Raw genomic sequence first — 17582 nt, 5'->3', positions numbered from 1 at the left:
ATTATTAGGTCTGTAATCTGAAAAGACTCATGACCACTTGTCGACCATTCTTCTCTTTCGGTGATTACGACAGTGTATGTCTTTTCAAAGACGAATCTGGAAACCATATGATCGGTCGGCATGAGGGCTACCGGATGTTTTTCAAGAAATTTCCATATAGACGCATGCCCGTTGGATTGGCCGCCCCAATGTGCCACGCCCCAATGGTATCGAGCCTATATGCGTCGTTGGCTGCTTTCCGTTTCACCTCCAAGTAGATGGGGGGTAAATTTAGGATGGCTTCAAGTGCCGCAGTCGGCGTAGTACTCATTGCTCCAGTAATACTTAGGCAACCAAGTCTCTGAATCTGCGTTAGCAGCTTCCTGCTGTTAGCAAAGTTCAGTCTTGGCCACCAGACGATGCATGCATACATCAAAATGGGTTTTATTATGGATGTATACATCCAATATATCCGTTTGGGTGAAAGTCCCCAGGTCTTACCTATCGCATTCCTACAGCACCAGAGCAATCTGCAGGATTTCTGGTATTGTTCCTAGATATGATGCTTCCACGTTAACTTGGAGTCGAAATGTACTCCTAAGTACTTGACTGTTTGTGCCAGCTGGATTTCCGCCCCTGCTAAGGTGGGTAGCGTATAGCTGCCCCACCTGACGTTCTTAGTGAACATAACTAGTCCAGTCTTTCTAGCGTTCACCGTGAGTCCATTGCGGAGGCACCAGCTGTGGATTACATGCAGAGTTGCATTCAAGCGGTCACATACTGTGTCCGCAAACTTGCCGGTAATTATTACAGCTAGGTCGTCCGCAAATGCTTGGGCGAAGACTTTTTTGTCCTCCAAGAGCCACAGCAGGGTATCCATCACCAAGAGCCATAACAGTGGAGAGAGAACCCCTCCCTGTGGGCAGCTCCTGAGACATCCTGCTTCAATAGACTTCTGGCCGACCGATATGTGGATTTTTCTCCACTCTAGCATGTGAAGGATCCAACTGATTAGCAGCGGTTCGATTCCATGCTGTCTTGCCGCATCACAAATTGCCGCAAATGAGGCATAATTGAAGGCACCTTCGATGTCCATGAATGCGCCTAAAGCGTATTCTTTATCGGACATCGCCTTTTCAATTTTTGCCGTAAGTTCATGGAGTGCTGTCTCCGTGGATTTGCCTTTCTGGTAGGCGTGTTGCCTATGGTGAAGTGGCCATTTAGGAATGTGTGTATCCCTTATGAACCGATCTACTAATCTTTCTAGTCCTTTTAGCAGAAAGGACATTAGGCTGATCGGTCGAAAGCTTTTTGCGTCTGTGTAGGTGGGTTTTCCTGGTTTGGGAATGAACAACACCTTCACATCCCGCCATTTAACTGGAATATAAGCGTGTGCTAGGCATGCCCGATATATATTCCGAATGTGTCGACCCAGGGCATCCATTCCTTCTACTACTAGCGCAGGAATGATGCCATCCGGACCTGCAGACTTATATCTGTGGAACGAGTTAAATGCCCATTTCACTCGCTCCAGTGATACTACTTTGCATGCCAGATTCCAATCTCTCGGTTGAGGGCTGTATGCACCTGTTGGCCCCGAGATTAGATTTTGGATGCTGCCTAGGAAGTGTACTTCAAGCAAATGATTTGCCGTTTCTTCATCGCTTTCTGTGTACTTCCCATTCTGTAAACGTAAGTAACCCAGTTTCTGGCTTTGACCAGAATCCGCTTCAGCTTTGACGTTGCCTTTGCCGATCTTATGCCTTTCTTTAGAGCCTTCTGTGCCTCTTTATAGCGATTCCAGCTAGTGCTTGATTCGCCCTTCAGAGCACGATTAAGGAGCATCCTTGTCGTTCTCCTCTGTTTTGCCAAATCCGAGTTCCACCATGGTGTTTTACCCTTCTTTGGCATTTTGAGTGGACAGCTTTCTTCGAAAGCTTCTCTCATGCTAGTTGTGATCATCTGGGTTGTCTTCTCAATTCCAGCAATGGATTTGATGCGCCTCCTAGGGATCGTGACTCGGGCGTTCAATTCTGTTTGATACATTACCCAATCTGTCTTCCTCGGATTCCGAAATGGAGTGGGTGGAGGTAGATCCATGCCCATAACGAAATCAATGCGTCTGTGATCCGAGAGTGTGATATCGTTTGATACTCTCCACTCTCCGATCAGAGCCGCGATGTCAGGAGATGCCACCGTGATGTCGATGACCTCTCGCCTGACCACGTTGAAGAAAGTGGGTTCATTACCCACATTTAGGATCTGCAAATCGGTTCCTACTAGATACTCCAGTAGTCTCGATCCTCTTGCATTGATGTTCGAACTTCCCCAGCATATGTGGTGAGCATTGACATCACATCCTGCTACTTTTGGCATATTGGATAGCTCTGATGAATGTTCCACTGGGAACGTCTTCTGCGTCGTAGGGGAAGTATGCAGAGCACCATAGTATCTCTTTATCTCCCTGTTGACTTTTTATGGTTAGCTTAGCCGATGTGGTGTCGCCATCACATAGATCGTTAACCAGGTTAGCTTGGAAGTCTTTGGAGACTACCATGCAGGTGCGGGGTCGATCGCTTCCATTGGTATACAATAGATCAGCATGTTGGAAGTTTAGGCCCCTGACTGCCCCACCAACAACCCACGGTTCTTGTATGAGGTATATAAATGTCTTGCAGCTATTGATCCGACGACTGATAACTGCAGTCGCCGCTTTACAATGCTGCAAATTTACTTGGGAGATGTGGCACCTCATTTATGTTTCAGATGTAGATGCCGGGGGCTGCATGTCCCCTTCAATGGTTTTAGGAGCCGACACTTGTAACGTGACGGTCCCCAGCCCATAGTAGAGCCGGCAACCCGATTTTTCCCGAACTTTCTTAACATCAAGTTCGGGAACGCCGATAGTGAGAAAAGTTCCCGGCCTATCGGTTCTCTCTCCTGTTTTGCTGCCTAGCAGCAACCAGGTGGAAGTGTTAAGGTTGTTCTGTACACCAAGTTGTTCCAGAACCCCGACACCATTTCGCTCTTCTTCTGGAAGCCAGAGAAAGCACTTCTTGATCGATGGCAGCTCAGAGACCCTTTTCAAGGTTAGTCGCGCACCCTCCCACACATCGTTAAGGGAGGAACAGTACTGCCTGAGCCACTCGTTCGTGTCTTCGTCGGCAAAGTTCAGCCGTAACATTTTACGGTATACACCTACCGACTCAAAGCAAAGCTTAATGCCTTGCGCAGACGCAGTCCTTACAGCTAGGAGGAGTTTCCTTCTAAGCTGTTCGCACTGCTCAGTATCGTAGCCGGATGGATTAGAGTCGTCATACAGGACCCATCCATTGGCTTCGATAGCCTTGGCTGCAAATGAAGGCCTAGCCGTTGCCGGCCGAGCCCTCTTTGCCGCCTTTTGTGTCGAAGAGTTAGGATCGTCCGAGGACCGCTGCCGCTTCGGTTTCCGCTTAGCCGCAGGTGCCCCGAACGCTCCTTTCCCCTCAACCTTGGCACAGCTCTTTGGTTGTGCGTTGCCCGGAGGCGGTTTGCCCGAAGGCGGTTTGCCCGAAGGCGGTTTGCCCGGAGGCGGTTTGCCCGAAGGCGGTTTGCCCGAAGGCGGTTTGCCCGGAGGCTGTTTGCCCGAAGGCGGTTTGCCCGAAGGCAGTTTGCTGTCCGTGGACAGGTGCTTATCCATGGGCAAGACTTTAGCCTCAGCAGGTGGCGCCGATTGGAGCCTGGGGTCAGGAGTACTGACAGAAGGGGCCTGCTTCGGCTCATCCATTAAGGACTGGGTCCCAATTGAATTGGATCCCACTTGAATAAGTGGGAAATCTGAGTCTAGACTCAGGTTCTCCATCGATGAGCTCAGGGTTGCCCCTTCACTCGGGGTTGGATCGTCACGATCGAAGTTTAATTGTGTTTGCTTAGTAGGTTTGTGTTTTTGTTTTTTTGTTTTTTCATAGTTGGCTGCCATGGCCTCAATTTTTCCGGGGAAAGTAAGTCGATCTCGGCAGAGCCCCTTTTTGCCGAGACAAGGCTAGTTGAAACTGGGGGTCGCCTGGTACCCAGAGTTCACCGTTTGCGGCCACATCTTAACCCCTGTGACCATTCAGCCCTCGGCACGGTAGTCACACCTTGGCTTGGGGTTTTGATTACCGCTTGGCTTCAGGTTTCACCTCCCGTTTCCTGGAGGATCTTTCTTACTGAGCACCCTCACCACGTCAAGGTAGGTAATCGTCGAGGGAGACCAACCATACTTTCATATAGCTTTGCTCACTCAATGCTTTTGTTGACCAAAATGGCGTCCTTCCCGGCTTTGGGTATGCTCTTTGCTTGCCATGTGGCTGTCTCCATAGTTGGAAGATAATTGCCTGCACCAGTATAGGACTGACAAAGATCATGCCTACAACTACTGGACCAGACATCCCTTTCTCAAAGGTGTTTGCGTTACCTTCGTTGATCAGACTTCGGCCTTTTGCTTTTTCTCTTTCTCCCCATTCGAGAGCCCACGCATTAAAATTACCGGCGATTGTAACCGCGTCCTAAGAAGGTATCGTCTGCTGGTCGAGATGACCCGGGATCCAGGTTTGTGTAGCCGCCTTTTGCTGTTCTGCGTCCGGCTGTTATCCATTGCCTAGGTTCTGTGTTTGCCTCCTGGAGGGGTGTTGTAAGTTGCTATCTTAAGGCAACTTATTCTTTTTGATCCGGTTTTCAATGAGGTTCCTATTGTATCCGGTTTTCTTGACTGTTTCCAGGATGTAGTTGACTACGTAGATGACTAAGAAACCTACTCGGAGCACACGATTTACTGGATGGGCATTATAATAGATGGTGTAGTGGTTCTTCTCCAGTAAACCGATCCCTGTCCAACGCATCGCCTGCAACGCTGTTGCATCAGCCCTATAGTGGGACAGGGTATCGACTAGCTGCTTTGCAGCTTCATCTCTGTACAGGGAGCGCACGTTCCATGTGAATTTATTCCGTTTACGTTGCCGGGTTCCTCGTTGTGTTATCCGTCCAGTCCGAGGTACCTGTTGTGGCTTCGTAACTTCGGTTTTCCGTATAGGGTTGTCTGCCCTACCCAACTCTCAACCTGAAGGACCAGTTGGTACAATTTGCCCCATTTTTAGACGCAGGAGGCGTGGAGGTGGAGTTAGGGTTTGGTAGTGGAGCTGTTGGTGTTGATTCAGCAGGCGTTTCCCTGGTTTTAGGCTCAATCATGGGTACCACGTTTCGCCCTGGGACCTATAATACTCTTTGACCACCTCGAATAAAACAGAGCTAAAAAGTGGTCTGTGCTAGCTAAAAAATAAAAGCTTTAAATTCACAGTCCCATGCAGGATTGAATTCATTATTCCGGCGAAGGTGTACCTTTCGAATTCTAAGCTAAAACCCCCAAGCAGTTAACAATTACCAACCCTTGGTTTGAAATGGAGAACTCGTGGAAAAAAAGGCGTCTTCCTTTTGAACGGCGAGATGACTCGGTGAATACTTATTTTCGTCCCTTGAGCGGTAGCTTTAGATAATGTTGCCTTGTCAACTCTACTTCTGTTAACTGGAGAAATGCTATCCTAATCACCTCGGCCATTGACATTAACATTTTCTAAGTGACGACATTTACTTTCAGAACTTTCCTTGATTTCCGAGGTTGATGACCGACATCAATTCCCAAAGCTAAATTATCCAGAATAGATCGTTTAGACCAAGATACTTATGTCTGGCATTACTTGCAGAGGCGAAAGTCCTTGTAAACTTCACGAGATATAATACATTAAAGTCTCATAACGAAGTACTTCTCTCAAGTGGTTCGTTATCTCAGGTGACTAGTCTGGAACTTTTAACCTTTCGGAAGGAATCCAACGGCATAAAAGATATACGTAAAATTTACGAGACGATTCCATGTGGGATGTGGTCGTCAAATTGGTAATACGCAAACATGGCTGTAATAAAGGAAAGTGACATCCGAATTGTCATGGCTTTCCCTAAATAATTGTCTAAGTTTTCACTATAAATTTTACAATCCAATTTGCGGAATCAATTACCCATGCAAAGGTTTTATTGTCGCTCGCACTCGAAACATATTCAGGGAGCAAAGTGCGTGGCAAACTAAAAACTCCGAACAAGTAGCGAACTTAGCGGCTTAAAAGCCACTTCATGTGATTCATGATTTGAAATTGTTGTGACGGTTGGAACCGGCTACACAGGACCCTCGTATTTAGTGCCATTCCTTGCAAAACTTTCCCTAATTTATGAATTCGGACGGGACCAAGTGGGTTTTTAATCATTACTCTTCCATTTTTTTTTTCGTCCTGGAACCGAAGCAATAAACTAACTAGTTACGGTCTAAGGCAATCCTTGCAATTAAAGTCATTGTCGTTCCGTGCTCATTCATTCGAACAGACAGACGGACAGACGGATCGCGGAACGACTGAGCGATATAGAGAAAAGTGAATGGAGGACCGAATGAAATCAACAAGAATGACTGCATTATTGGTTTGCTCCTGGCCCGGGAGGAAGGACGCTGGCGACGCGCTCCCTCGTCCTCATGACAGACGACTACAAAATACCAGAGACAGAGTAACGATGACAATATCTACGTCGACAGCAATTTTCCCGTCTACAATTTACAATTCCCGAGTTTCCATTCTGGCCGAGACATAATGGAGATTGCTATTTGTCGACTAACTTGGCCTGATGACGATAGGACAGGCACGATGCGGGGTATAGCCCTAATTTTTGATGATAATTTAAATTTAATTGTGCAGAGAAAGTTTAAATTCGTTTAGATGAAATAGAGAGAAGACAATGGATGAGAGGTTTCCGCTGAGACAAATGGTTTATGCCTTTATTTGGTTTGATCCTTTTGCAAGTTGCCGGTAGAAATGCAGAAAGGCCTGAAACTAACAAAGTTATCAATGAAGGATTCGCAACTTTTGTGCAAATCATGAAAACGTAAACATCCCGACGGGTTTCCGTCATTTCATCCCTTTTGGAAGAGATCTGAACGCAATCACATTTGAAAAGTTGTATCGAAAGTTCAGTCCTTATTTTGTGTGGATTTAGTCAAACCTGCGGAAATAAAGGAGGAGGAGAAAGAACGCCAAATTAAGAAATCGCTGTTGAAAAACAATTTTAAACCTTCTCATTCCAGCATCACGGTGGGATCGATATATATATATGGTTTTCCTTCGCCCCTAGGTGGGGTATGGCACGTCAACCATACCTACACGCCATCGCTCGCGATTACCTGAAATGCCCTTTAACTTCTCTCATGACTTCCCGAGACGCTTGAACTCGTCCTCTACTGTTCTGTGCCAAGTGCCTTTGTGGTGACCCACTCCTCGGCCATCTTGGAAGAGTGCATGCAATTGTCATCATCATCAACGGCGCAACAACCGCTATCCGGTCTAGGCCTGCCTTAATAAGGAACTCCAGACATCCCGGTTTTGCGCCGAGGTCCACCAATTCGATATCCCTAACAGCTGTCTAGCTACGCTATCACTCCATCTCAGACAGGGTCTACCTCGTCTTCTTTTTCTACCATAGATATTTCCCCTGGTTTAAGTGACCCATTCACCGCAACCGTCGTGGTAACACTCATTAAATTTCGTCGTTATGTAGGCTACGAAATCGTCCTTCCTCATGTAAGTGGCCAGAAATTCTTCTTAGGATTCTTCTCTCGAACGCGGACAACAGTTCGCAATGTTTTTTGCTAAGAACCCAGTTTTCTGAGAAATACGTAAGGACTGGCAAGATCATAGTCTGGTACAGTAAGAGCTTTAACCCTATGGTGAGACGTTTCGAGCGGAACAGTTTTGTAAGCTGAAATAGGCTCTCTTGGCTGCCAACAACCGTGCGCCGATTTCATCATCGTAGCTGTTATCGGTTGTGATTTTCGACCCTAGATAGGATAGGATATCAACGGTCTTAAAGTTGTAGATCTCGCGCCGATTGCCGCCCACTCGATCTGGATGAAGGCAGTTTATACGTCTCGGGCAGTTCTTTCCATGATGTCGATAGCCTAAGCATAGGCCAGTAGTTGGGTGGACTTAAAGAGGATCGTACCTCTTGCATTTACCTCAGCATCACGGATCACTTTCTCATGGGCCAGGTTAAAGAGGACGCATGATAGGGCATCCCCTTGTCGTAGACCGTTGTCGATGTCTTGAGAGTGATCCTGCTGCTTTTATATGGCCTTGCACATTGGTCAGGGTCAGCCTAGCCAGTGTTATCAATTTCGTCCTTACCTTGGCTATGCTATCATAGGCGGCTGTAAAGTCAATGAAAAGATGATGCAACTGTTGTCCATATTCCAACAGTTTTTCCATCGCTTGCCGCAGAGAGAAAACCTGATCTGTTGCTGATTTGCCTGGAGTGAAGCCTCTTTGGTATGGGCCAATGATGTTCTGGGCGTATGAGGTTATCCGGCCTAGCAAGGTAGCGGAGATAAGGTGGTACTCAGCAACGTGATACCTCCATAATTGCTGCACTGGTGGTCAAAGGGTAGTATAGGTCCCGGGGCGAAACGTGGATTGGTACCCACGATGGAGCATAAAACCTGGGAAATGCCTGCTGAACCAACACCAACAGCTCTACTACCAAACCCTATCTCCACCTCCACGTGGTGACCGCTGGGAGCTCTTTCTTGACGAAAAGCTGCAGACGGAGAAGGATGAAGGCGAGTCTCCCGCGCCTAAAAACGGGACAAATTGTACCAACTGGTCCTCCAGGTTGGGGGTTGGGTAGGGCTGACAACCCTACACGGAAAACAACCTGTTACGAAGCCACAACAGGAGCCTCGGATAGGACGGATGTTAAAACGACGGACCCGGCAACGACAAAGGAACAACGATTTGCGCATTTTCACATGGAACGTGCGCTCCCTGTACAGAGATGAAGCTGATAAGCAGCTAGCCGATACCCTGTCCCAATATAGGGCTGATGTAACCGCGTTGCAAGAGATGCGATGGACAGGGACCGGTTTCCTGGAGAAGAGCCACTACACCATATATTATAGCGGCCATCCAGTAAACCATGTGCTCGGAGTAGGTTTCTCAGTCAGCCAAAAAATGAAGCCTGCTGTTATCGGCTTTGAAAGTATAAGCGAACGGCTATGCACTCTGCGCTTGCGAGGCAAGTTTAGAAATATAAGCCCCATAAACGTTCACGCCCCTACAGAGGAGACTGCAGAGTCGGAGAAGGATACCTTCTACGAGGCAGTAGAAAGAGCCCTCGAAGCCTGTCCCAGATATGATATCAAAATCATACTTGGGGATTTTAACAGCCAAGTAGGGAAGGAGCCCGTATTCAGGCGATACGTTGGCTCCCATAGCTTACACGAAAAAACAAATGATAACGGACTGCGGACTATTCAATTAGCAGGGTCACACGAAATGGTTGTTGGAAGTACCTGGTTTGCGCGGAAAGCGGTCCACAAACATACGTGGGCCTCTCCAGACGGGACCACTTTCAACCAAATTGACCACGTGTTGATCGAACGCCGCCACCTCTCAGCCTTGATGAATGTCAGAACATATAGGGGGGCCAATATAGACTCGGATCACTATCTCGTTGGCATGGTGCTCCGAGCTCGAATAACAATACCACCTAGAATCCCCTCTGACAATCAGGTGAGAGTGAACACTGAAGCCATCCACAACACAACCCTCCGCGACACCTATAAGAGGGAAATGGATGCCGCAATAACCGCAGTCAATAGAGGACCTGGAGATGAAGCATCAACTAATGATCTTCACAACCACCTGAAGAACGTTATCATGGATACGGCCACAAATATACTTGGCCCCAGCCGCAAAAGGAGTCGGAACGGCTGGTTTGACGATGAATGTAAGCTAGCAACGGAACGGAAGAATGCCGCATACCGAGTAATGTTGCATTCTCAAAGAACGCGGGCACGCGCAGAGACTTATCACGAACTCCGTCGAGCGGAGAAGCGACTTCACAGACGGAAAAAGGAAGAACCAACAAGTCTGTGAACTAGAAAAGTACAGGGAGCAACCGCACCAGGCGCGGAAGTTTTACCAACAAGTCAGCAGGATAAAACCTTATACACCTCGATGCTCATCCTGCCGAGACAAAGAGGGAAATCTGATTTCCGACAGAATGGGCATATTAGAGCGATGGGTTGAGTACTTTGATGAGCTACTAAACAAGCAGAACATCGGCGAGTTGGAGGTCCCGTCAACTGAAGACGACGGACAAATACTGCCACCACCAAGTTTAGGAGAAACAGTCCGTGCAATTCATCGGCTAAAAAATCATAAGTCGCCAGGAGCCGATGGAATTACAGCCGAATTGGTTAAATATGGAGGCGACCAGTTACACCAAGTGGTTCATCAACTTGTGCTCAAGGTATGGGACAGCGAATCAATGCCTGACGATTGGCAGCGAGGCATAATCTGTCTCATACATAAAAAGGGAGATATCACACAGTGCAGCAATTATAGAGGTATCACGTTGCTGAGTACCATCTATAAGATATTCTCCACTATCTTGCTAGGCCGGATAGCCCCATACGCCCAGAACATCATTGGCCCATACCAAAGAGGCTTCACTCCAGGCAAATCAGCAACAGATCAGATTTTCTCTCTGCGGCAGGCGATGGAAAAACTGTTGGAATATGGACAACAGTTGCACCATCTATTCATCGACTTTAAAGCCGCCTATGATAGCATAGCCAGGGTAAAACTGTACACGGCCATGAGAGAATTCGGTATCCCGACGAAATTAATAAGACTGACTAGGCTGACCCTGACCAATGTGCGAGGCCACATAAAAGCAGCAGGATCACTCTCAAGACCATTCGACATCAACAACGGTCTACGACAAGGGGATGCGCTATCATGCGTCCTCTTTAACCTGGCCCTCGAGAAAGTGATCCGTGATGCTGAGGTGAATGCAAGAGGTACGATCCTCTTCAAGTCCACCCAACTACTGGCCTATGCTGACGATATCGACATCATGGGAAGAACCACCCGAGACGTTCAAACTGCCTTCATCCAGATCGAGCAGGCGGCGCGAGATCTTGGGCTGCACATCAATGAAGGCAAGACAAAATACATGGTGGCAACGTCAGCACTGAAGACGAATCAACCAACAACATCAAACCGCACTGGTCAAACACAAGCACGAACAAGAATAAGGATAGGAGAATACAACTTTGAGACCGTTGACAATTTCTCCTATCTAGGGTCGCAAATCACAACCGATAACAACTACGATGATGAAATCCGCGCACGGTTGTTGTCAGCCAACAGAGCCTACTTCAGCTTACAAAGACTGTTCCGCTCGAAACGTCTCACCATAGGGTCAAAGCTCTTACTGTACAAGACTATGATCTTGCCAGTCCTCATGTATTCCTCGGAAACTTGGGTTCTTAGCAAGAAAAATTGCGAACTCTTGGCCGCGTTCGAGAGAAGAATCCTCCGAAGAATTTTTGGCCCCCTACATGAGGATGGACGATTCCGTAGCCTACACAATGACGAAATCTATGAGCGATACCATGACCGTCCGGTTGTGGATAAAATCCGGCTCAATAGGTTACGGTGGGCGGGTCACTTAATCCGTATGGATGAAGATGATCCCACCCGGAAAGTCTATAAGGGCAATATCTGTGGTAGGAAAAGAAGACGAGGCAGACCCTGCCTAAGATGGAGCGATGGCGTGGGCCAGGACGCCAGACAGCTTTTAGGGATATCGAATTGGTGGACCTCGGCGCAAAACCGGGATGTCTGGAGTTCCTTATTAAGGCAGGCCTAGACCGGATACCGGTTGTTACGCCGTTGATGATGATGATGTGATATCCCCCTTTTTATGTATGGGACAGATAATGCCTCGTTGGCAGTCGTCAGGAATTGATTCGCTGTCCCACACATAGAGCATCAGTTAATGAACCACTTGGTGTAGTTGGTCGCCTCCATATTTAATCGATTCGGCTGTAATTCCATCGGCTTCCGGCGACTTATGGTTTTTAAGCCGGTGGATTGCACGGAATGTTTCTCCTAAACTTGGTGGTGGCAGCATTTGTCCGTCGTCTTCAGTTGGCAGGACCTCCAACTCGCTGATATTTTGGTTGTTGAGCAATTCATCAAAATACTCAACCCATCGCTCCAATATGTCTATCCTGTCGGAAATCAGATTTCCCTCTCTGTCTCGGCAGGATGAACATCGAGGTATATAAGGCTTCAACCTGCTGACTTGTTGGTAAAACTTGCGCGCCGGGTGTTGTTGCTCCCTGTACTTTTCGAGTTCACAAACCTGTTGGTTCTCCCAGGCTTCCTTTTTCCGTCTGTGAAAGCATTCTTCCGTTCCGCAGTTAGCTTACATTCGTCGTCAAACCAACCGTTCCAACTTTTCTTGTGGCTGGGGCCAAGTATGTTTGTGGCCATATCAATGATAACATTCTTCAGGTGGTTGCGAAGATCATTTGTTGGTGCTTTTTGTCCAGGATCTCTGTTGACTGCGGTTATTTCGGCATCCATTTCGCCCTTATAAGTTTTGCGGAGGGCTGTGTTGTAGATGGCTTCCGTGTTAACTCACACCTGATTATCAGAGGGGATTCTGTGAGGTGTTATTATTCAAGCTCGGAGCACCATGCTAACGAGATAGTGGTCCAAGTCTATATTGGCTCCTCTCCCGACATTCATCAAGGCTGAGAGGTGCAGCGTTCAATTAGCACGTGGTCAATTTGGTTGAAGGTGGTCCCGTCTGGAGAGGCTCACGTATGTTTGTGAACCACTTTCTGTGCAAACCAGGTACTTTCAACAACCATTTCGTGCGATACCGGTAACTGAATAATCCTCAGTACCTTATCATTGGCATCCCTATGTAAGCTATGGGAGCCAACGTATCGCCTACTTGGCTGTTAAAATCCCCAAGTATGATTTTGATATCATACTTTCGACAGGCTTCCAGCGTCCGCTCAACTGCCTCGTAGAAGGTATCCTTCTCCGACTCTGCAGTCTCCTCTGTAGGGACGTGAACGTTAATGAGGCTTATATTTCTGAATTTGCCTCGCAAGTGCGGAGTGCATAGCCGTTCGCTTATGTTTTCAAAGCCGATAACAGCAGATTTCATTTTTTGGCTGACTAAGAAACATATTCCGAGCACATGCTTTACCGGATGGTCGCTATAATATATGATGTAGTGCCTCTTCTCCAAGAAACCGGTCCCTGTCCATCGCATCTCTTGTAACGCTGTTTCATCAGCCTCATATTGGGGCAGGGTATCGGCTAGCTGCTCAGTAGCATTCGGTCTGTACAGGGAGCGCAAGCTCCATGAGAAAATGCGCAAATCGTTAATCCGTTGTCGTTGCCGGGTTCGCCGTTTTGAAATCCATCCTGTCTGAGGCTCCTTCCATTTCTTCGTAACATGTAATGTCAGCTCTACCCAACCCCCAACCTGGAGGACCAGTTGGTACATTTTGTCCCGGTTTTAGGCGCGCTGAGACTCGCCTTCATCCTTCTCCGTTTGCAGTTTTTCATGAAGAAAGAACTCCCAGCGATCACTACGTGGAGGTGGAGATAAGATTTGGTAGTAGAGCTGTTGGTGTTGGTTCAACAGGCGTTCCCAGGTTTTATGCTCCATCGTGTGTACCAATTCACGAGTCGCCCTGGGACCTATACTACCCTTTAACTGTGTAATAAATACACAATTATTAAAGTATTATCTTGTATTTCTCTTCGGACATATTTCGCAGCAGAATTCCTCCAGCAAAGTAACGTAGCAGTAATAACAGTAGTAGTAGTAGTAGTAGCAATAATATATGGTCAACCAAATCTTCTTCATCATAACTAATACTTGACATGGTGTAAAAACTACTTTCCGCAACGTCGTTACGCTACTGACTGCAATACGTATCTCCACACATATCAACTGATCCAGATTCAGTTGCTCCCGCGGATAAGGAACATAAACTGATTGCAAAGCAGTTGCACAAGTAGTTATTGGGAAATCATTTTGCAATTCAAGTTTGAAAACAGTCGACTCGTGTGTGGAGGGCCTTAGCCTTAAGGGGGTCACCCCGTGTGAAGGCCGTTTTTTTTGGCTTTTTTTAGAAATTTTTTGTGAAGAACTGGATAAAGATACAAATACGAATTTTTCACCATATATTTATTAATACCTTGAGCATGCGAAATATTTTTTCCAGCGCGATAACATAGTTCATTATTGAAATTCAGAGCAATTTATACACCCGTCTCCAAAGAAAAGGTGTTTTTCTGCTGCCACGCTAGAGGGCGCTGCGATCATATTGAAGAAAAAAAAGTAAACAGCATTTTAACGTGCGGACTTAACTACAGTCCGCAAAGTAGGATTACTAAAAAATATTGAAAGGTGAATTTTTGGTGCCGCGTCCTAGTTTGCGGACCGTAGAAAGATGTTCTGAATAAGTCGTGAAAATTTCAAAGAATTTCTTTTGATAGATTTGGGGCTATGGTGGCAACCTATTTTCAAAATGCAGTTTCGAGAAGAACCCATTTAAAGAGTAGAATGCGATCTTATGCGACTTATTACGTGTTTAACACTATAATTTCCGAACGACTCCAAATATCAAAAAATCACTTTGCCCATATATTCTACACTATATCTAGATACAATTGATGCCAAAAAAAAAATCGATTTCTTGGATCCGACACACGGGATGACCCTCTTATTTACCAGGCGATTCGTTTTAAACGCCTGCTGAGGGGCGAAATAGCCCAGTGCCGAAGATGCCAGCTCTACGGTCAGTCAGCAGTGAACTGTCAAATGACCTTGGGATGTGTAAAGTGCGAGAAAGGCCATATCGCAGCCGAATGTTCGCTAACTGAAGCAAAGGGCAAGGGAAAAACCTTCTGCGTCAACTGCGGAAGCGAAGGGCATCCGACTTCGTACCGTGGGTGTCCTGCATACCGGCATGTTAAGATCACAAGGCAGCAGGCGTCAAGATCGACCCACAGGACGAAGGTATCAGCGGCGTTGGACGGTACCGTCCCTTCGGCACCAATTGTCTCGTGGTTCCCGTTTGCAGAAGTAGTCCGACAAGGGGAAGCTAAGAAACCCTAGCAAGATGCAAGTGGCTGGATGAACACCATCTTGAATAAAATATTAACCATGTGTGAAAACATGCAGCATACGCTACACGTACACAATACAAAAATAAACAGCATAACAGAATATTTACACAAACAGCATGCCCGCTGCTAGGTGTGTGGTCATAGCGGTGCCAGTGGATGGTCTCCGGGTCATCGCGATTAATGTGAATTCCATCGTAGGAATCCGCCGAAGAGTAGAGCTCCTTAATTCGCTGCCAGGCAACAGCCTGACATTGTCTTGATTTCAGAAACCCACCTCAGTCCAAGGCATTCGATAACATTCAAGGATTTTAAATTCGTAAGGAACGATGGACGAAATTGTGATGGGGGAGGTGGTACCGGAATACTTGTGGGTCGCCATTATCGTTTCAGGCATATTAATAGGCGTGAATTTGTTTTCACTGCCTAGAGGAGGGAATTTATACACTCTGTCAGTTTATGCAGTGGGAAACAATCGAGCCTAGTTTAGGGAGGAATTCCACTCTCTGTTTACGATACTCGAACTGAACAGGCTGCATAATTATTATCGCGTTCATCCGAGAATTGAAGTCACGTTCTGAAAGTTCCTACACTATCGCCATCTTATAGGGATGAAAATGAAGATCATCACGAAGAATTCTTCTCACAGAACGATCGGATAGTCCAAGGGCAGATGCGTGTTTGCGCGCAGAACGCCATGGCGATCGCAACATTGACGCTCTCACTGCTTCAATGTTCTCAGGTGATCTAACGGGCCGAGGGACTCCAGTTCTTCCTTTTGTGGCACTTGCAGTTTGTCTGAATGTAGTGACCCATGTAACAATTGATTTGCGGTCTGGGACGGGAGCCAACGGGGCTAAATTAAAGCGACTCCGAAATGCACGCTGTGTTGCAATAGTCGAACATCCGCTTGAAAAGTAAACCTCAACGGCAAAGGCACGCTCCTCACTATTCCAACGCATGATGGCGATTGAACCGTGTCGGGATAAAACTTTACAGTATCCCCTCTTGTACGAGACCACTAGCGCTCCGCTATGACATCAACTAACTGAGTGGCGCGCATTTTAAAAAAGGAAGTTATGCTGCCGCACCCTGTATTATAGCCGGCGACTTGAATGCTAAGCATATCTCGTGGCTAAACGCCATAAACAATCCCAGAGGGATATTCCTCGAATCTTGGATAGAGCAATACCAGATAGAGTATAAATGAGTCCAACCTGGCCCAGGGCAAATTCCTATCTGGATTTGTGCATTGCTGACGCGCGAAAGTTTCTGCTTTAATGTGTCCAGAATTTCAACTACGGGTGTCTTACTGGGAATGGCATAATTCCGGTAAACCCTCTGCAGTTTATTTCTCAACTGTCTGCTGGCATTGCCAATGCTGATCTGAATCAGTCTAACAATGTCCTGCCTTAGTGAGTCCCGCCGACGTTCCAGACGAATTTTCCATGGTGGATCTCTTTTGTCACTCAAACCAATAACACGAAAGCAAATCTTCTGGACGTGCAATCTGATAGCCGTATCTGCACCACAATACACAAGTGATTGTAGTTGCAGCAGCGACATATCAGCATACAGCCGAGATGCAATCTCTGGATTGATTTGAGATAGAATTCCCGGAGTTGTTGGAGATGCATAGAGCCTGGGAATACCTGGTCTATGCAAAGAATCCATATCCGAGAATTTTATACACGCTCTTTGGAATTCGTCCCGAACCTCAGCGGAAACCTCAGCTGGAAGGTGGAGAAGAGTGCTTCGCCGAGTACTGAATCTGTTGCCTGAAGTGCGGCGTGGTGTTGTTGATGCCGCCGCCTCTGCCCCCATCGACTCTCGGTCACCAGTTTCCCCGATAACCTCAAGTCGAACACGTTCCCTGATGGTGGCCGGCATTGTGTCGCTGCGTGTAATAAAGCGGTACTGGTCTGCGACTCGCTGCACATTCACGTGCGCGAATTGCGGGAAAGGCTCGACGAATCTCTGGTGTAACAAGGGGCGGTAAGACGTTGTACCCGCCCTCGCCGTTATTTCGTAGTAGGAGCGAATGATGAAGCGGTTCATTTCTTCAGTCCATTTCATCCGCTGCCTACGCGAACCTGCTGAAATGGTCGCCACAGATTGTGGCGAAACAGTTGCAGCAGGCGAAGCAATGCTCCTAGTCGTCGTGACGTCTAGACGTCGAACCACCCCATGACTAGCAGTTTCGACGCCGTGCTGTCCATTACTGGAGCCCGACCCAGTCACCAAGTCAGAGGACTCCCGCCGGGTATCCGTACCGGACCTTAAATTCCTTCTTCTTCTCATAGATGGATTTGCATTTTATACCTCCTTCCTCAGTGAGTAATCTCTAAGAATGCAAAGTTCCTGCACTTTCCTCACCTACCCCCCGAGACACTGCGGTGGCGTCAATCCATTCAGACTGAAGCTATCCATCCCTCTTCCCTTCACAACCGGGGGACCGAAATTTTATTTCTTTATTTATTTTTTTTTATTATTATTATATTTCTTTATTTGCCACTGAGGCCAAGCCAATTCTGTCGGTTTTTTTTA

This window comes from Hermetia illucens, chromosome 1, assembly GCF_905115235.1.
Source record: "Hermetia illucens chromosome 1, iHerIll2.2.curated.20191125, whole genome shotgun sequence".
Taxonomy (NCBI): Eukaryota; Metazoa; Arthropoda; class Insecta; order Diptera; family Stratiomyidae; genus Hermetia; species Hermetia illucens.
Note: the sequence above shows the minus strand (reverse complement) of the source record.